This window comes from Bombus terrestris, chromosome 6 (assembly GCF_910591885.1).
Source record: "Bombus terrestris chromosome 6, iyBomTerr1.2, whole genome shotgun sequence".
Taxonomy (NCBI): Eukaryota; Metazoa; Arthropoda; class Insecta; order Hymenoptera; family Apidae; genus Bombus; species Bombus terrestris.
Genome location: NC_063274.1, coordinates 3,916,914 through 3,938,668, shown reverse-complemented (window position 1 = coordinate 3,938,668; position 21,755 = coordinate 3,916,914). Strand labels below are relative to the sequence as shown.

Genomic DNA, 21,755 nt, shown 5'->3' with positions numbered 1-21,755 from the left:
ACACGTGCGGAATGGCATGTCGGTCGTATTGGTGAGAGCCGCGTGAGTGAGTTTAACGAATCTGAGGCAGGGAGGAAGAAAGAGAGAGAAGAGAGCGAGGCGGGCGTCTCGGCCGAGTATTCCAGGTTAATTTTACCAAGCCCTAAGGAGCGCATGCGAAGGACCGGCGAAGGATAACGCTAGCGGGGCTCATCGGTTGGACGCTGCTCGAAGCGAACGAAGGACGCCCGCATTCCACGCCGCAACCTGGTATAATACGAGGAATTGGCCGAACAGAACAGGAGAGGGACAGAGATGCCGAGAACGGGCTTTTTCTGAGTCGAAGAAAGAAGAAGAACGGACTACGAGCGAGATAGAGAGGAAAACGAAAACGAAGAAAGACGAACGAGGGAGACGTAACACAGAAAAAGAGAAGGAAACAGTCAGTGAAGCAACCAAAGGTGGGGTAGTTGCGCGGAGTTGTGTCTGCATCGTTCTTCTCTTTCTCTCCTCTTTTCTCTTTCATCTGCTACTTTCTCTTGGTCATAATCGTCCTTTACCATTCCATTCCCTTATCTCCTCGTTCGTTTCATTCCAGCTTCTCTATCTAATTTTCTACATACTCTCCCTCGCGTTCGGTCGTTAATTTCTTCTTTATCTCTTGTTCTATATTATTCGTCCTTTTCGTTCATCACTCCACCTCCTCCTTCTGTTCTTCCAATCCTTCTATCTCTTTCTTCGTTTCGTACTCTTCTTCTTCTTCTTCTTCCTTTATCCTTCTTCCTCTTTTACTGACCACGTTGTATGTTCGTGTGCGTAATCTATGTATGTTTGTGGTCGGATGAACCGCGTGCCTCGAGCGGAAGTAAACCACCACGTGCACACGCTGCTATCTGCACAAGAGCATTCTACACAGTCTCAGGCAGCGTTCTTCCTCCGTACGAGAACGCGTAACTGGGATTCCGCGTTTTGCGAGCAGGCAGCTGCAACCTGCAACTGGGCAGCCGCACTGGAGTAGGTTATCACCGTCGTGGCTTTCACCACTTTGCCGGCCACGTCGCGTCGCGTTCTCGCGCACCGACAGAGTCACGATGACAAGAGAAACGGAAGGTTAAGCGGGCCCTCCGCTATTTTACTCCTGATTGCCTATGATTTCAGATCAGATAAATGCCGTGGAATTTCGATGCCGGTTGGGGCTTTAACGCGGACACGCTCGCCTGCGCGCAATCGTTATACGACCGCTTTAAGCTTTAAACTAACATATTTCATGAAATATACGTATGTATATACGCGAAAACCTTTCACAAAGTATCGTTATCTGGTACGTAGATTCGCCTCCTGCTACTTGTTTAAATTAACCCTGCTGTTCTTGCTCGTATAACTCGACATAATTATTTTATTGTAATAGATATTATTAAATTATAAATGATCCATAAATATTTAGTTTTAGATATATGTATATTAATTTTTCTAAATTTTGAGTATTCCACATTTTATGTGAATAACGTATTATAAGGTTTGAGGAGAAGACGTCTGGAAGGATATAAAGAAGAAGCATCAAGAAAAAAGTAGGGCTAATAAAAGCTTAGATTCTTGTAAAAAATATTAGATTCTTACAAAAACGACGATTGAAGTCTGGAAAGGATATACACACCTAACCACCAATACCCTTTTTGGTATTAGTATTAGTGAATAGCGAATACAAGATGTATTTTATGACTAAAAGCTAAAAGATAAGTTAATTTCGATTGCTTCTATTTTCTTTACTCTTTCTTTTTCATATTTCCTTTACCCTGGTGTCGTACAATATGATTATTAGGACTATTATTATTAGAAGTATTTTCCTATTGCAATAGCATTCCCATCTATCACAGAATTTTGCTGCCTTTTAAAAATTTCGGAATTCGTAACCATATATCAAATATAAATCTACATTTTATTGGAAAAGAAAATTAGTCCTCTATCGAATATGGTAAAAACAGAGATTAATTGGAATATGTAAATATACGTTATTTATTGTAGACAATGTTATTCCGAAATGTTATCGAAACCATTAAACATCATTTTCGTAGAATTAAATTCACCGCACGTATCGTGGCTGTAGAGAGGCTGTGAAATTTCGTTTAATAACGAATAACGAGATTAATAACGAAGATCGAAAAGGACAGATGATCCAGCGTAGAAAGCTGGGGACCTTCGAATAGATATGGAATGGAAAGTAGAGGCGTGTATTTAAGTACGTCGTATTATTCGTAGCTGTCCAGTTAGGCAGAAGAGTCCACTGATGGGATTATAATGCGAATATAATGGCGAGCTTCCGCGCTACGCAACCCTTTCATCTCCCACTCCTGCGGGATACCTTAACCTTCCTTCGAAAACCCTTCTTCGTTGTCTGAAAGCTTAATCGACTATTTCGACGATTTTCTGCAGCTTAAGTCGCTGCTGCCAGACGTACAGAAGGGAGAGGGACATAAAAAAGAAAAAAAGAAAAAGAGAGAGAAGAGAATGAAAGTGTGATGAGTTCTAGATAGTCGAACTGGTCAAACCTGCTGCCGCTGCTCAAAGGATACTAATGTTGTAATTATAAAATGATTACAAAAATCCCTCGTATACGTCTTTGAACTCTAGAGATTGAGATCTAAAAAATAATTTAAGAAGTATGCATATATATCATTAAAAATAAGAAAGTAGTAAACAGGAATAATATTTGGACTCATTATCTGTCGCTTTAAACGTTGTTAAAGGTACGAAAAACGTGTTTTTAAAATATTAATTAAACGCTTCTGGATTAATTAGAATAAAAAGTTTCGCCACTTTAAATTCGCAAAATGTATGAGATAAATGAGCGAAAGTGGATTGAGGATATTCCACTGAAGTAAATCATCAGAATTCATAATAATTTAATTAAAATTAATAAGAACCGAGAAATCTTAGCCAATAAACAACCAAACGATACGGTCGGACTTTTTAATTGGACTCATTCGTATGTCCTTTCCTCGATACCGTCAATCTTTACGAGAAAGAAGAGTACAAACGGAACAGAAAACAAAATCAGATCGGCGGGTTAAATAGGCCTCTCGGAAGCTAAATTTAACTGCAATTTCAGTGAATTTCTCAATTTAATTGTACAAGTACGCGTGTTTAACGTCTCAGACAATAAATAACTTATGTAAATTTTGTAAATTTGTTCACCACAAAAATCATAAATAACAGCAAATTCAAAGATGAAATAAAGAAGGTAATGTTTGTATCGCCTTGCGATTAATGTCACCGCCTTTCTCTACTTTTTAAATTCATGGAATTGATCAGTATGGCATCCGAGGATAGGAGGCCACGAGTTTAAATACGACATTCCCGATATAATTTGATCGAATTAAAAGAAACGCGTATCGATAAATTGCTATTATTGCGTACGCGTTGAAATGTTAAACGCACGAGGATGAAAACTCGTCGATTACGCAATTTCTCTCGTGTTGGAGGCGACGCAACGCGCGACAATCACCTACGGCGACTCTCGACACTTCCTTCTTTTTTCCACTCGATCTTATGACGTAATTCGAAATACGCGTTTATCGATACCTATTTATAATATCTCGAGCTAAAACGCTATGTCGAAGAATTTGAAATCGGAAATTGCAAGTCGAACGAAGAAACACGTTGCCGATCGCGTTTCACCGTCCTGCGAAAGAAAACGAAAACGTCCACGTTTCTCTCCGATTAATTACCATCCACATCCGCGTATTTAGTAGATACATGCAGTTTCGCGTCGCTGTATCTATCATTTAACGTGTACGCCAATTAAATTATTTCGCTACTTATATAGCGATTCATCTTGGAAATGTCGGATTCGAATTAAAAATTAATACGAAGCTAAAGGCGTCGCGTGGCACGTAGCGTTGCTTCTAATGCGCAGGGATGACTTATCGCAGGAAGCTGAAGATACGACGAGTGACATTCGCGTATCTTTCGTCTTTATTCTATGGATGAAATATCTTACGGTGTTATTGAATAAGCGTGAACCGAACCAAGTATTTCGTGTTCGTGCGACGCTTTGGATGAGATATCTCGCCTTTCTTTTCATTAGCAGATGAGATATTTCAGGGTAAAAAAAAGTTACGGCTAAAAACCAGTTCATAAAGTATCTCATTCGTGAATAAAAAGGGGTTAACGATACTTTTAGGACACGTTATACCTCTAAAAGTATATTTTTTCTGTATTTCTTTCATACAAAAGCACATTCGGTTGTAAATATTGAAAAACAGTACGAGAGATCTGTTTACACACACCAGAAAGATAAATACAGGAATGTTTGTACCTATCGGTCGTTCAGGAAATTATAACAAACGACGGGGTCCAAGGATTAATCTAATCTTTAAGTTTGATCCTATTCATCATCGATGTTTGACCTATTCGATCATCGTTCCATTTCTTGAGAAATAAGACGATAAGTAAAAAATTCCAATCAATTACATCACTTTAGACAAATAAATTCATTCCTTGGACATTGTATCAAATAAAAAATTCTTAATGACCAACTTCCTCGACATTTTTGACAGCCTTGATTTTCTTAATCTTTCTTTGACGGCCTTTCGTGTTCAATGTTGCGTATAAACGACGTTGTATTTTAATAAGCTATCGATTAACTGAAGGATAAATACATCTATTTTTGACAAAACTACTTCCTCGTATCTTATTATTAACGTATCGAGTCTTCTTCGCAAAACCATAAAAGAATGTGTTTCCGTTACTCATAATCGATAGAATTTTCTTAACAAATTACAGAAGAACATAGAATATACACATTGACGATACTCTCGATTATTCGTTGACTAATAAATTTGTTTCTCAAAAACCACGACTGTAAACCACTAGTCGGATAAGATTCGTCGTTCCCTTCGTCCCTATTGTACGTGTCAAAGAAAATGCAGCGCCCCGCATCAGCAGAGAAAAGCACACAGGATGAACTCATCAAACACGCGCGCGCTTGCTTACTCTCTCGCCTGTTTCCCTTTATGTTTCACTCGGTCCATTTACTTTTTCCAGTCGGCCCGTCCGATTTATAATCTTCCTCGTGGTATTTTTTGCGCTTCAGCCTGTACGCGATTCAAGGATCAAGGATCAACGCGCACACGCCTTAGACGCGTTCATTCGCTTCGATAGAATAAGTTACGACGTCATGTAACGTTCGACGCGTTCGACGTTTGCACAATGGCACGATAAATCAGCGTCAAACGTACGCTTCATTTTGTCCGTCAATTTGTTGGATACCACAACGACGCACGCTGAACTTTAAGTCGCGTATCCGTTGACAGCGCGAGGAGTTCGCTCAACGTTTTGCGAGGCATGTGACGACTGCTAATGTTTCTGGTCTAATGTACTTCGTGACTTCGTACGTACGTATGTTTCATATACGAATATTTTCGCGACCTGTTTCATCTTTAAATTTGTTAACCACACTTAAAGAACACTGGTATTCTTCTGAGGTAAACAAGAATTGATTATCATACCTTCGTCATACTATATATATATATATTACATTTGCTATTTTACTTTACTTTTTTACATCCTTTTTATCCTTTTGTGTAGGTAGTAATAATAATCGTAATTGTAAAGGATCGGGATATTTATTCAAGTAAATACGTGACATGGTGTTAACTGTTAACAAAAACGAAAAACTAGAAAAAAATGTTGTAATAAATACCAGATTAATAATCACCTTTTGCATTACGTTAGATAAATAAATTCATTCATATCAAATTCTCTAGAGATTAATGCAGTTAATTAAGAATTACTCTATATTTTCCGTGATCGTATAAATATATGGACGATGGATAACCCTTAATTACGGACGTTCGTATTTTTATCATCACTACAGATACGTTGTCTCTTAGGCTATACGTAATTCAATTAACACGTTCAGTGCGAAGTCGATACACGTATCGAGGATAAAAGTCTTCAATGACGACATCGATATACATATGTATCTACATTATTATTATCTTTTTTAATATTTTTCAATAATCTGACGCGTGTTCTGGCTATTTTCCTTTTTTAAGGAAACCGAGTGAAATAAAGTTGTTTCCAGTTTTTTTTTTCAATACGAAACGTAGGAGTCGTAAAAATCCTCCCACGTTCAAAACGTGTCAAGTCGCGTTTTATTACGTAAATTAATTTAATATAACATACAACTGCGTATCTTACCTAATCCCAATCTTCGGTTCAACGACCACGTGTATTCTCGAAAAATCTAAAAATCAGCATTTACTACCCTCCTGTCTTTCACAGTTTGAAGAATACATACTGCGCGCGCGTACGTCCCTTCTTTAAACCTATTTTCATCCAGACCTATGTGATTAAGTTCACGTATATACATAACTAAGTCAGCGTCCTCGATACACACGGATTTAGCGGCGGCGTTTCACTCGCGCGAGTCCGCCCCGATCTGCTCGTAACGGCGCGGCGCGACGTTTACTGTCATCGTAGATTGTAGATTCAAGTAGGCCTCCGTGCACAGTGCATACGATTCATCGTGTCACGCGAACCGAATGACCATACTTTCGACGCGTACACAGCCGTTTGTTGCTACCATCCCTCTGGCCGCGATCCACCGTAACGCAGGAAACGCTGATTTATCATCGCGACGTAACAAGCGCGCGTACGTTTCCTTCTTTCTCTATTTGTAAGCAGCAGCAGCGCGTCCTACCTGTTCCAGGGCTGTGATAACTCCTCTTTTCATTCAATTCTTTCAGAGACGGCTGTCTGAATAAAGGTTTGAAAAATCGTGCTACGCTCGTAACCGATAAAGTGTGCACTGGTTGTGCGACGGGCAGAGACAATTTATCTGATTGTTAGTTATCTTCGAGACGTGTACAGGGTGTCTTGTAAACGGCGATACAACCGGCGAGGGATAATTCCATGTGAAAAACTAATCAGAGAAACTATAGATAAAGTTAGCTAGAACGAGTGACCAAATGGATAGGATAGTAACAGTAAAGAAAACGAGTTTATCTCTGTATGTTTATAACGTTTACGTTGATTAGAAGATCGACCAAATAGACCATCGAAAATTAAAGAATAGAAAAGTGGAGGATAATTAAAAAGAATACATAAAATCGAAGAATCGAAAGAAACTGTTAAGTGTTCCTGTCGCATGTAAAAATCCAGCGAGAGTAAATTTTCTGCTCATTCAGAAATTAGCACGGTATTTTGTTTGTTATTCGCAAAGAGGAAATTACACGTTGGCAAGTTATAATTAACAGAGACGTTCGCATAAATCATTCAAAATTATTATCCGACGTTTAATAACGCGTAAATTGCGAATACAAGAAACTGAACGAGGTCGACATTCCAGCCACTTCAAATAACCAAATTATACTGTTGGCCAAATGACTGTGAGACGAGATTTTTTCTCGTCAATTTTCTTTCTTTCTTTTTTTCTTTTCCTTCTTTAGGGACATTTACGAGTTACGTGTCCTTTCCTAGCGACACGGCTGATCGAGTAGCTTACAGTCGAGAGTGTGTGGCCCCATTCCAACCGATTCCATTCCACTCCATTCCATTCCGTAGTAGACCATTCGATTCGATCGTGCCGCAGGAGTACATAAGACATTATGTAAGAACACTCACACTTACGAGCATAGTGGCAAAGGCGTTTCTTAAAGAATTTCGACGTCCGAAGAATTTCGTGTACCAATCGTACGTCGTTTGCCACGCGATCGCCATCGAACCTCATTTATATTCCATCGGCTGTTTCAGTTGTGCATATAACGGTAGGAAAATGCTATTGCGAGGGAATACAAAGCGGACAATTCGCAAAAAACGTGAATTACATTTTGGGAAATTTATATGCCAACTTCTTCTGAAACAAAATAAATCGATACGATTGATTTTATACATATAGTACAATATATACATATGGTTCATTTTTGTGAATCTCAAAATGTTTCATATAGAGCGTTTTTGTGAAAGTTAACTATCAGCGCACAATATATATTTATTTACCCATTGTTTCTTTATTTATTTATTGCTTCTAGCTTTTTACTTTTCCATTATAGCAAGTTACTGAATTCTTCGACAAACATGACCTAGACCATATTTTGTTCATCTTTGACGTAAAAGTTACGTGGGAAACTGAAGTTGAAATATTATCGTAACGTTCACATGAATATATTAAACGGACACGATAGAAAAATTTACCATTGTACGTTGGAGGAAAAGCAACTTTCGAATAAAAGATCCGAAGTCACCGCGTTATCTATCGTGTCGTTTCACTGCAATAATATTACGTGGAAAAATATTTGCCTTTTTATTTCGAAGTGAGTTTGAAAATTTCAATCTCGGCCAACTTTTTACAAAGCAAATACTTGGTTGTGCGATGTCGCATTACTGGCATGTTTCGATGCTTATATCGTATTATCGTAAAAAATTGTAATAAACAGTAAGCGAACGAGAAAAGAAGAAAAAAGGTGGTATTCGAAAAATGAAGCATGAATTAAAGTGACATAAAACGCGAGATAAAGGTAGATATAATTACTTAAAACAGTTTAAACGCAGCGTTGCGCCAGAGATTTACGCTCGGCAAGAAATATATTAACATCTTTCCAAATTTATTGAGCTATACGCTAAAAGAAGGGGCAATGGACGGGCCTCCCTAATGGTACGGATGCACGCGAATGCACAGATTGCTCGTTAAAAACTGTTTAAACGCTGTTTACGGGAAACAGGAATAGCTGCTCCATACGAAGACGTTGATATCGGCTTAACGCACGAAAAAGTTCGTTTCGAAACTTTCTCGTTGACAAATTATCATCCGATAAAATATATTAGGATGTCCCATAAAATACAAATAGTACATGTAGTATACATATTTATGCCATGTAGCTTTACATAATCGTCGTAGCCAAGCAAAGGTGATTGGTGCTTAATATGCCGATTAGGACGATATATCTTACAATTGATAGATTGGTTTTGGTATATTACATTCTTAAAATGAATTTTTTCTCAACACTTTAACATGTATCGATAGAAATGATAATAAAATAAACAAACAATATTTGTGACAGTATGTTAATGTTATATGTAATTAGATTCGATCAACTTTCGCGCAGAATTGTTTAACATATAAGAATAGAGGCTAAATATATTTTAGTAATTATTGAAAAAGATATTACGCTACTTTGTAACTACCATAGTAATTATTCTGTAGTCCAATCTTTCATATAGTAAAAAAAGCTACTAAAAATAAACACGGTAGATGTGATAAATTTTAACGTATAATCTAAACCTACATACGTTTTAATTGATAATTTTTTAACGATCTAATCGTCAATTTGTAATTAACATCAGAGCCAAAATTAAAATCGATCAGATCAAAACGGCCCGTTAATAGACCGAGGCTATTCATTATATAAATATAAACGTTATATAAATGTTTCACAATATATTCGTAAAAGATATCTGCAAATGTTGGGATATCTTCGTGAACCGTTGTGTATAGAAGTATTTATAGCACAGAAAAGGATCAAAAACTGATTCACCACATTAGAAAGAAAGTATAAATTGATACGTGATTGGTTACGACCAATGTCGTGGACATTCTTTATATCGTATCCCTTATCGGGCTTGTAATGGAAGACATACAGCTACGTGAATCAAAGATATCGAGGTAAAAAAGAAAGCGTGAAAGCCTGGTTGCTTCATCCATTTTCCACAGAGCATATCTACGCTATGTGTGTACGAGGATCAGACACGTCACCAGGAATTTAGTACAGCGTTGTGTTAACCTCGCGACGCACAAATGGACTCACGTAATCTGCGTCAGCAATGCTGATACTCGGCGAGCCTAATGCACCGCAGGATCGTACGCTTCAAAGCGGATGGGACCATTCATCGTTAAATTCTCCGTATGACATAAAACACGTACAGGATTCCCGTATCAAACTTACCGGAGAAGAGTATACCTTCTCAGCGTTGAACGTGGTTTTAAGCGTCGCGGAAAAACAAATTTTATCATGGCAATTAACGCAGCCAGATACACCGCAACGCATTCCAAAGATGTAATACTTCAATTACGTGGCTTAATGTACGTCTAATAGCGATATTAACGAACGTGGCGTAAGTGCAACTTAATTACCTGGAATCTACTGACACGTAGACGCGATGATATTTTAAAGCGAGGCTCGAATTGCTTGCTTGAAATTTACGTTTCGTACGGTTAAACGCCTGGAACTTCTTCGTGGACATGACAGAACGATAACCGTATTTCATTGCAGAGGAATCTCGACAAGACAATGACCGAGGGCACAAGCTAACTCAAGCATTCATTGCGTACGTTTCGAATCCGAGTTGGTATTTTTACCATATATATACGTGTGCGTTATGCCCAGTAGGAAACAATTTTTATGATAATTTATGTAAGATACGCGCGTAAAGTTCTAAGATATAGGAATTGGTTTCGTATAGAAATTGTTTATTAGCTTCGTATTTATGGCATCGTAGGTAATGAAAATCCGATCGTCAGTGTACGTGTTAGTACCATTCCATACTATTTTCTACGTTCTTTCATAGTGCACGTGTAATATCATCTTTTTCATTGGAAAAATAAACTGATGTTGCAAGCTCGGTTTTTAATTCAAAATTAATTATAAATCTTTTTTTTAATTGAATTTTAGAACAAAAACTGTTATGTACGATAATCATAAAAGGAACTCCGGAAAATCTTGACTTGAAAGACTTTCGTTGAATAAAGATTTTGGAACTAGTTTAAATCAAAACGAAGTGTTAGGCTAAAGAATATTTTTTTAAATATTACAGAAAAACGAAGTATCCGTTGAATTCCAGATATCGAAGTCTTCGCTTCCATTTGTCTTACTTCAACGATACAGCAAACAATGTAACAAACAAACATGTTTTAACCTTGTAAACATTTTACTCTTGCCGATTACCATTATCGACCAATATCCCACCTGGCACAAGATATGTTAAATGAGTATTTCCTAGAAAACAATTTGACACGTTCCAAATAAGAACATGCGAAACGATCACTCGAACGTGCAATTAAACGTGACGTCAGTCTACGTTTTAAACGACTACAAAAAAGTCCTGGTGGAATCTGCCCCGCATCCCATTAAGAAAGTTTTTCGTACACGCGTATACCAGGTTTCAGAGAAAAGGCCAAATGCAACGATTTTACGAAGTTCAAATTACGATCTAAGCGAACCCACCGGGGACTTGGTGTGTTGCACGGATACGTCGATTGGCGTTCCACGGACGTCGACAACAGAAAGAAGAGAGTCGAATTAAATCGCCTGGACCACATCCTGGAATCCGAGATCGTAATTATATGGCGGGACTACCGTCTATTTTTAGGCCAGTCGGCCGCACGTGAGGCGTCGTTAGTTTGATAGTTCCCGGATACAGCAGCCATACGGTTAACGTATAACGACGTTTGTGCCATTCCAGTTTAATAACAGAGATCCTAAAACACGGACAGAAAAATGAGCCACACAACAGCGCGACGCGGCGCGGCTGGCAAGAAGCCACAGGCACGCAGGTCAATTCGATCCAAGAGCCGAATTCTTCGAGCCTCGGGGTCGTGTCGCCCTCGTGTTTGCCCTCGGCAAACTACTCGGATATTATGTCCCCTCGGTTAAACGTATTTCTCCGTCGTAGCATCCCTCTTTATCCTACATGTTATTATTCGTCCCTTTCTGGACTTTTGAATTAAGATCAGAACACGCCACCGACAGTTTACACTGCGGTCCGTTGTTACAAGATCGTCTACTATGTTACGACGTTCTATGGATTTCAACTTAATCTTTTCTGATTTATGAAAATTTGTAATAATAAGTAAATTGCAAATGTAATAATAAGTTACATTTTATACCTTTATAAGGGAGTAGTCTTAAAATTCAACGTGTCAATTAATCCAAATGTTGCAAAAATTCCCCTTTTACTTCATTTTGGGATTAAACATGTATTTTCTTCTCTCTTGGTAACCTTAAAAATATTATTTGTCGTAATATTAAAATTGAAAGATACTAAAACATTGTTCGTATTAACAATTATGTATACTTTCTATCTCTACAATTTATACCTAATTATTTATACATCCGTACGTACAAAACTTCCTACAAGGTAAACTTCTCTGTATCTCTGGAAATAATAGATTCTTTTTACTTCTATCTTTATGGTAATTTATATTCAAATATTCCATTTTGTCATAATATCCTAATAATAGAATTACATCAAAATTAAAGATGTATTCGTCATATTTTGTCTCCTGTGATCTTCGTATACGTATAACACTTTTATACGTAAATTAGTCAATGCTAATTAGACTCCAGACTCGGGCTGTTTATAAGAAACACGTTCTTCTAGTCATTTCGTACATTTTCAACTTATAAGAATGAATAACCTCAAACAAGTTCACAATGAAAATGTCGTTAAGCATGTACACACTATCAGTGTATGTTATTATTAACCCCAAAATTTGCCAACGTTAATTAAAAATAAAAAACGAGAAAAAAGAACGTTGGGTTACAGAAGCTTCGTAAAATGGTTCTGCAAACAAACGGGAGGGTTCCATAAGTGGTAGCAGACGGTAAACGTCCATTACATCTCACGAACAAGTTAATCAACGCCGTCCAACCCGAACTTGTATAAACAAAAAGGTAGATACATTCTTTTAACGCGCAACTTTAAGGAACGCTAATTACAAAGTAATGGCGCCAATAAGCTGAACGCCGCACCGGCACGCTGTTACCACGATAAATGATGGAACAAGAGGCGTAGGAGACGCGGCACGCCGTGGAAGTTGGGTCCACGCCTAGAAAGCTGGAATGCGTAAAGATAACTAAAGATCGTCACGTCGCGTTGCGTTGATAAAGCACACGCACAGCACAAACTCGTTGCATAAGGCATAAGTCGACGTAATGACCGGGGATGTGGTACACGCTTGTCGCGTAAAGTAAGTAATGTATAAGGGAGTTTGCTCGATTATGCTTCGCTGGGCGTATAAGTGGTGCGCATGCGCGTACATTACCGGAGAAAGGTTGTATGCGTGGGTGTTGTTACTCGTATACACGTGCACGCAGGGCTGCGCAGGCGCAAGCGCGTTAAGTAAACGGCGATAAATTGACAGATATAACCTATCGTGCCGGTGGACGGGGCAAGATAATCACACTTTGAAGCATGCTGCACCGGGCGCCGTATTAATTAGACTATAGACGCTTGCCTCGATGTAAATGCGAACATTAATCGGCCAGGTAATTCAAAAGACATTGGAACGGAGAACGCTCCTTCCCTAGACCCACGTGGACTCTCGGAATCTCGGCGTAACAGTTTCCACACGTTGCCGCACGTCGCGATCTCGATCCCAGTGTAACGTGAAACTCGAACAGGAATGTAATATTCATCGATGCTCGACCATTTTGTGCGTAACGTAATTGATACATTGAAAATGGACTTCGCTTCGAGTGGATTTGAAGAAAGTACATAATAAATAGCAATAGGTCTTCGGTGAGATAAGCTTAATAACTGAATATCATACATATCATACATATCCCAGTTATCTTTATGACAAGTATAAGGTTAGAAAAATGTAGCGAACTAACGATCGATAGCTTAATAAAAGTATAACGGAATAAAATACAGGGGTCGTCATCTTAGTTGAATATTAAAGGAAATTAAAGAGAGACATCTGAAATTAATTAATTATAAAGATATTCAATTTCATTTGTTGAATGTAAGCTCTCGATTGATACCGTTGAATCATAGGATGAAATGAGTTATAAGACTTAAGGAAAGATCGCTTTATTTTAATCTGTATTCTATGTCTTATGTAAATCAATAGTATACATTGCGTATTTTAAGTACCTTAAATATTACAAATAACCAAGCTCAAATTTTACGTGAAGTATCATGATTATCCACAGTATCAATAATTGAGAGGTAACGTTCATTATCACGTATTCTAGGTTTTATAAAATTCTTTTAATCATAAGAAATTCAATACTTTAAGAACTTGAAGAAATTCGAGTAAAATCTATCTGAAGAAATTCGTTGCTAAAATCTATAAAAAATTTCTCAAAAAAGAAGTATCGAATCTTCCGTTGTATATCGCTAGGAACTTTCCGAACAATTTAACAAGTCGCGATCCTAACGACGAAGGATTCAGAAGGTGGTAATATTTATATCATCCTTTTAATTAAAAAATTAGTATCTTCAAAAGTATTGATCTGTTACTATAAATTAATTATTTAAAAAAGATAATTTTTTCACATAGTAAATTGTAATAAAGATCGTTAGATATAATCTTTGGAAGATTATATTAGAACTTGAATTTTGTATTTTTAGCACTCTAAAAGTTACGTGTGCCAAAAGTTTAATCATGTTTCTGTGTCCCCTCTTTACCTACTTCCATTTTATCAGGCGATCAATCGGAATTTCAATTAGGAGCTATAAGCACGAATTCAAGAGTGAACACGGTATGATGATATGCCTAGCAATCATTTTCCTCCAATTCGTCCAACGCATTGTTTCTTTCTTCGAAACGATAGGTCAGGTCATAGCCATCGCTACGGAAACCACGTTATCTCACAGCCCGTGACGGATGACACAATGGAGTACATTGACACTACGTGCCACGCTATCTGGCAGTATCTCACCTCATGCCTACATTCGTATATATACGAGACAGAGCGATCGTGTGCGCGCAATTCTTGTAAATACGCGCATCGATGTACAATGTACATGCACGCACAACGCTGCGAAGGTGGAGGTACTTTCACCAGGTAGCCAAGTTCCACGATGCACGCCGATAGCCAAGAGCAGCCCACTTTGAGAGCTGCATTCCGAGTGCATACTGCACCCTGTATCCAGGTTCGGATTAATACCGCGAAAGACCCGACGTTTCCTGGATCCTGCGAATTTCACTACAGAATCCACCCAAAACATCGAATTTTCTCACGTAAGATTTACAACTACATACATACATGTACGTAATATGCATGTCATATACATATAGTACCTTACTAAATCGTAACAAGACAATGATGAATTATGAATTATAATTTCAAGCCATAGTTATTTATTAGAAATTGTTTTGTCATAATTAAGCTTGAATCGCGTTGTAATGTACTTATGAATGAAAGAAGATGTGTACGTGTTTACGTTGATTTTCTATGTGGCACGCAATCAAGAAAAGTATTTCCGCGGTACATTCACACCACATGTCACATTATTATTTTAAAACGTACGTGTCCACGTATAGAACAACACGCTGGTAGGTACCAGAGGTCTGTACTTTCACCGGCTACCCAAGTTTCTCGATACTCACGATACGTTCGAGAGGATGCCACGAATATCACGTATGAATATTTCATGTATTTCACAGCCGGCGTCATCCGAAACCTTTTAATTTCTAGTAACGTTTCTGGTAATCGTTCGATACCCATTCAGTACGATTTAAAAATCGTGTTCGAACTTAATCGCTTATAAAACCCATCAAAATCAAAGAAACCAATATCTCTTTAAAAGACCAATACAGACTCCGAACTAATACATCAACACTATCAATGTCGATTTTAAGTTCTATTTTCGTATATCGTACGCAAGATGAAACAAGAACATTTATCCCAATTTACTTATTCGTGCAAAATGTTCAATAATAATAACGTGTCCTTGATGTAATGCAAGAATAAAAACAGAAAGAAGAATATACTATTATGCTAAAAATACAGTACACTTGCACGCTGCTATTAATCTAATTCCATACAAAAGCTATGCGTGTAATAACGTAATAAGATAGCAAGAATAAAATATCAGATAAATAAAAGATAAACGATCGGTGAATAGTCCAAGATTATTCCCCTGACATCATCAAAATTTACGTTGCGAGTGTTGCACCAGCAAAATATTCTAAATACGTATTAACCTCGCACTTAACTATGGACAATCACCCAGAATTCTTCTGGAATGTCGCGAGTTTTTCGCAATAAACGGAGAAAAAACGAAAATGAAAAGGAGTAGACTCTTCGAGAGGCTGACATGGACTTTCGAATGTATATCGTGTGTCACGTCTTCCCGCAAAGTCCAGCAGTTACTGTCACACGCGCCCACGCGATCTCGTGCAAAGGACGATAATAGCGCGTTTAAGTACGTATAAATTCCGTCATATAACTCGCGACTCCGTAGGGCGCTCGAGTGCGCCGTTAATAGTCCCGCCGTGGAAAACGGCGCAAAAAGCAATGAATTTTCAGAAGCAGAAAAGGCACCATACTATTTACAACTTCCACTCCCTCTTCCTTCCTCTCCTTCGTTTCTGTTCTTCGGCCACTACGTGGGTGGACGTCGCGGACGTGGACGGTCTACGTTAGCTGAATTCGAAGACAGGTCCGTGTCGGCTACGAGGGAGCCGATCCGGTATTGCCGGATGGTCGAATTCCATGTAGGGGAACGAAGATATTTTTAAGAAAGCTACAGAGAAAGCAACGCGCGAACGTAAACGGGGCGCCGTGCAAATTTATTCGAACCGTTCTATGCGCGATCGCCTTGTCCTGATAACGCGAGAATCGCAAAATAGGCGAAAAGTACCACCCTTCTTAGTCGATATTTCCTATCTAGAATTTCTTTCGTTTTTCAAAATATGGGGCGAGCCGTAAATATGTATTCAAAAATCACCTGCACGGTCCGTGAATATGCAGTTCGAAACACACGATCGTATCTCGTTCGTCAGGCAAAGTTGGACGTTAATCACTTAATTTTAAGACTATTTTAACGCCTTATGAGCCATACCCAGCGAACAAATATACAGGCCAGATTGTACGAACGAGAGCGCAATTAGATTAGAATGTATTGACTCGTTCTAAAAATCTCGGTGTTTCCAATATTACAGTCAATGCACAAATACAAAGCATGTACGAGTATGAAGCATCTGGAATTCTAGGACTTTGGTATCCAATATTTGAATACAACCAAGAATATCATCCGAAAATGTTTTGTTACTCTTTCTTTATGTATGGATTTTCAATTGAATTAAGACACCCCTTATACGTTAATCCTGTCTAACTAGAATTTCATTTGCTTATAAATTAAAAGAATTGTGATTGATTAGTTTTTATAGTATTTATTCTATATTTTATATTCGTTACTTTATTTTATATATATTAGCTTTAATGTTTAATTAATTTTTAATTATACGATATGTTAAAACGTTGAATGATTTCTTGAGTTTAAGAAGGCTACGAGAAATCATTAAAAAGTAAAACAGGCATTTTAATGAATTTAAAAATAACCACAGGCTCGCCTTACTATGAAATCATGACGTTACAGATATGACTTGATAAAAGTCGATAGTCTCAAAAATAACAAGACTGTCACACCTTTCTTACCACAGTAAATATTATACGGACATACATCTCGTATAGATATCCTGCAAGGTAAAGAAAATTCTCGATACTCCTTCAATTTTCAAATTCTCAATTCTTATTCAATCTGATATAATATTCGCGTGAATCACTCTGGGATATGCGCACAATTTTCATACTCGCCGAAATTTCAAGGTTTCGAAATCTCCTCGCATAAGATGTTACTCGTTCTTTTAATTCCTTATCAAACATCACACGGTATGCTACACAGACATTTTATACCTACAAGGTCTAATTAATTTCAACAGTAGTATAGTTATAGTTCTCGACAAATTAAGCTTCTTTTCTGCTTCCTTCGCATTTTTATTCTATAATATTATCATAATCGTAATATAAAGGCATAATAAAGGCGTACGAAGTTACATTACAATAAGATAGTAAAGAGATAACATTTTTTACGCAGAAAGAAGAAAAAGAAGGAAGATTTGTTTAAGAAGAAAGACGTTTAACGAAACGTATTATATTGCACAAATTTGCATATCGTACATACACAAGGTATTTCAGTTTCATACAGAAGATATTTCACTAACTAAACTGCGTTTATATTTCCAATCAATGATATAACCGGAAAATATAACTGAGAAAAGCAAAATCTAAATAAAGATTCGTCTCATCTTCTGGCTATTACAACCAGTACTTTACTTTAGATGTTTCGTACACTTCCGTACATTATACGCATTCTGCGGATTTTTATTTTTACGCATTTAAATTTCCCATAAATGCACAAACACTCATAACGTAGTCGTAACGTTTTTATAAATTTTCAGACACTCGACCCATCTATTTACGTTCAGATAAAATTCTCCTCTTACCGATTCCTATAAAACATTGATATCCGTACTTTATTCTTATATTCAATCCTTCCTATAATTTTTTAATAAACCTTCTTTACTGCACCTTTATTTACACCCATCAATCGTGCGAATGAAGTTGCAGTGCAAAAAACTGGAACACCCTGTATACACGTGAAAGTTCGCCGTAGCTGGTCTACGAGGAGACACACGATACAAGGGGAGCAGTCACGGGGCAACCTGGCTCGTAGACACGGCAATGTTGACCAGCTCGCTCGCAAATCGGGTACAAGGTAAAGGATTCGTACGTGAGTGGCGTTCCAACGGCATCAGGTTTTATCGTGGATCGTACCGCGGCTTCATTATTCGTTTCTGGCACGTACGGGCATTCACACCCGTTCGAGCCACGATCGAGCTTGCCAGCGGGTTTCTTTCCTCCGCGCGGCCGCGGCTCCGTGGAGAGCAGAACGAAGAAACAGAATCCACGACGATTCCGAGGGCCGATCGTACGGTCTTCCCCTATCCACGCTACTCGGATGCATAACGAGTAGTTCTCGCGTTCCTTGCCATTTCTACCGAGAAAGACGCGTATACCTTTAAGAGAGGAGATGCCTTAGGCCTTAGCTTATGTATATATGTGTGTTTATGTGTGGAGTGCGCGCGCGTACAACGGACCACTCTGCCTCCAAGCTTCTGCAGGATATTTTTATCGCGATGTCCATTGTTCTGTTTTGTACTGTTTACGGTAAAAGCGATTTATGTCCGCTCATTGATGTACGAATCGATCTGAAATTGTAATCGAAAGGGGCAAGAAGAAGAGAGGGGGTCGCAGTCGTCGATTTTCAAGCGAGGCCTTTCTATTCTCGTTAGGATAGGGTGAACCGCGTTTCCTCGCCAGTACGACATTGTACGATGAAAGTATAGTTATGGAGTTTTGTGACGAGACCTTTCATGGCAAGAATTTTAAGGGCTGAACTTTTAACACTGTGAGATTTAGTCGAGAACCCAATGCAAACTGTTTCTAAGAGAATGTCATTGAAATTTAGAGGCGTTCATTAAATAGATCAGGATTGCTACGAAAGACTGTAATAAACATTGGTGTACGAGGTAGATAATTGTTAGAGACAAAAGTGGATGATTTATGTTTCAGAATGATAGTATAAAGGTGTAATGGTGGTGTAATAGTAACGCGAAGGAGTAATTATATTGCATTTTGGTTGTCGAAGTAACGTGTTCTTCGAGAAAATTGTTCTTAAGAAACGTACCCGCATCATTTCAACCCGAATTCCTTTCTGCGTCAAGTATATTGCTCATGTCGAAACACACAATTTTGCCAAAATCGGACATGAAAGTAACAATGATCTATAGCTTATTACAAACATGTAACTTGAAAGTTATGTACCCATATATGTAAATAAATACAATATGATCTCGTGACATAAAATCGTCTATTAATAATATCTAGACTGCGGATATTTATACAAATTTATCTCGTCATTAACATAACTCAAGAAATACAACCTAAATATATGTTTTATCGATTGAATAATTTTTATACAATATTTATCACCTATTCCTTTCGCATCTATGAAAGAATATTCACTGTCGGTTGTAATTATAGAAAAACGAACACGCGGGATATTTCCTACAAAACGTCAGATGAACGATATCGTGTCGTAAATTAAGTACGTACGTCTAAAGCGTATGGTGCGAGGTGATCAACAACTAAGGAAACGTGGAATTCATGTAAAGATTTATTTCATGCACGCTAAATTTTTTTATATTATGCGTACTTTTCTCTTTTACGTGCTTTTTAAAAAACACACAGATTCATAAACAACTGCGATCTAATAATAATTCTCAATCCCTAACTTATAGATCGAGATCGAAGAATTATGATCAATTAAAATCTTTAATTTTGTAAGCAAACGAAATCTTCGTTGCAGAGGATTAAGCCGTTAACAGAAAAAAGACGAGTTGCTTGATGAAGCTCTGAGATGTAGGAGGACTCTGACCGACAATTTCTTTATTTAAAAATTCTTCATCTTTTATTTCCTTTAAGCATACATCATCTCGTATTTATATTTGCAAGGAATAAAGTCAACCTAACTGTAGTTGATCTGTCTTTAGTAATTATATTCAACGGATTAACAATTTGTTCAACGAAGGTGCGAAGTACCTTTTCTTTTCGTCACCTTTTCTTCGTCAAAGCAAGAAAAAAAGAGAGAGATGAAAATGATAGAAGAAAGTATATTTCTAAAAAGAAGATAGAACAAATTTTTGTTTTATCAGCGATCGACGATAAAAATCACTGTACACGCGCACGTGCTCGCCGTACTCCAACTGCAGTTCACAATAATGTTCGTTCTATTCTATATGGGACCGGGTCCATGCGAATCGGAGACAAGGCGTTCGGAAGGAATTGTTCGGAATAACTTTCGTGCGGTTTGAGGTCCGGCTGCAACGTGACCGTGAAGGTCGGAACACCGCAAGCCCTTCCCATAAATTCCTTTCTATGGCACGTTCTCCCCTAACTTTACCTGGAGAAGAATCGTGCTCCTCGACGGAATATCAATGATGGTTGCACATAAATTGAGAAATGCTTTCGCAATGGGCTCCTGAGAAATAGCCTTATCAAAAAGGGTTGCAAGAAGAAGAGGAGGATGAGATGAAGGAGGGAGAGGAAGGAAACGGTGGAAGAGAAGGTAGTACTTGTAAGTTATTTTACTGGTACGCGCGTGTACGTCCAATTATTTCGCGAGAATTTTCTGCGGAGAGTATTCGCATCGCCACACGAAAGCGCTATTTTTTATTCCGCGCCGTTCGATATTTATGCGAAATGGAAATATGTGCGACGAACGGCGAACGCTATAGCGGATGCCATGCGGGTACTGAAAAATATTGGATTGGGATACTCAAAGGTTCCTCACCGCGTAAAATCATCCTGGCGCGGCGCAGCGCAGCACCAGAACCGTGTAACTCCGAGTGAACTTTATACGATCGAGTACCGCGTATGCGGGATACCCATTTATTATTCGCGATGCAGTTTCGAATTTTAGAAACGTTTTAGAGATGATACATTTTACTATCCGCTACATATATGTATACAATATTACATACATTTGCTATTTAAATATCACTGATTGTATTAACATCGGTTGTATTAACCTTCTGTAAGTTTAGAGACTAGAAGATTCTTTTTGATTTGTCTTAGGAAATTACCTACCTTAAAGTGCGAGGAAAGATCACGCACTCAACCTGCGCATTATATCTGGCCCATTATATCTGACTAACGACAGTATTATAACGAGCCCTATAACAATGTCCAAATCCCCTAACAATGCCCAATGTCTGCTGGGATTTGGAAAATCGATCGACGAGGCTCAGCTTTTCGGAACGTCACTTCCGTTACGCTGTATTCTACGTCGGTTTAATAAATATTTCATTTTCATCCGCCAATAATATACAGAGAACTGCATTTGACTAAATTTCATTTACTCGAATGAAATCATAATTAATGCCCAATTAGTATAATAGGAGTTCATGTTAATTAAGTGGA

General features: G+C 38.0%; 1 protein-coding gene across 8 annotated transcripts in view; it reads right to left on the bottom strand.

Annotated features, from left to right (window-relative positions):
* Positions 1–21,755, bottom strand: part of LOC100650924 (protein expanded) — a 118,214-nt gene that overhangs the window by 85,646 nt on the left and 10,813 nt on the right. The window contains exon 1 of one of the 8 annotated variants that reach the window (XM_048406860.1): positions 603–677. The exons of the other annotated variants lie outside the window; for them this stretch is intronic. The gene's annotated coding sequence lies outside the window, so the exon portion shown is untranslated. Of the gene's footprint in view, positions 1–602; positions 678–21,755 lie in introns of those variants that run through there. 8 annotated transcript variants of the gene reach the window in all.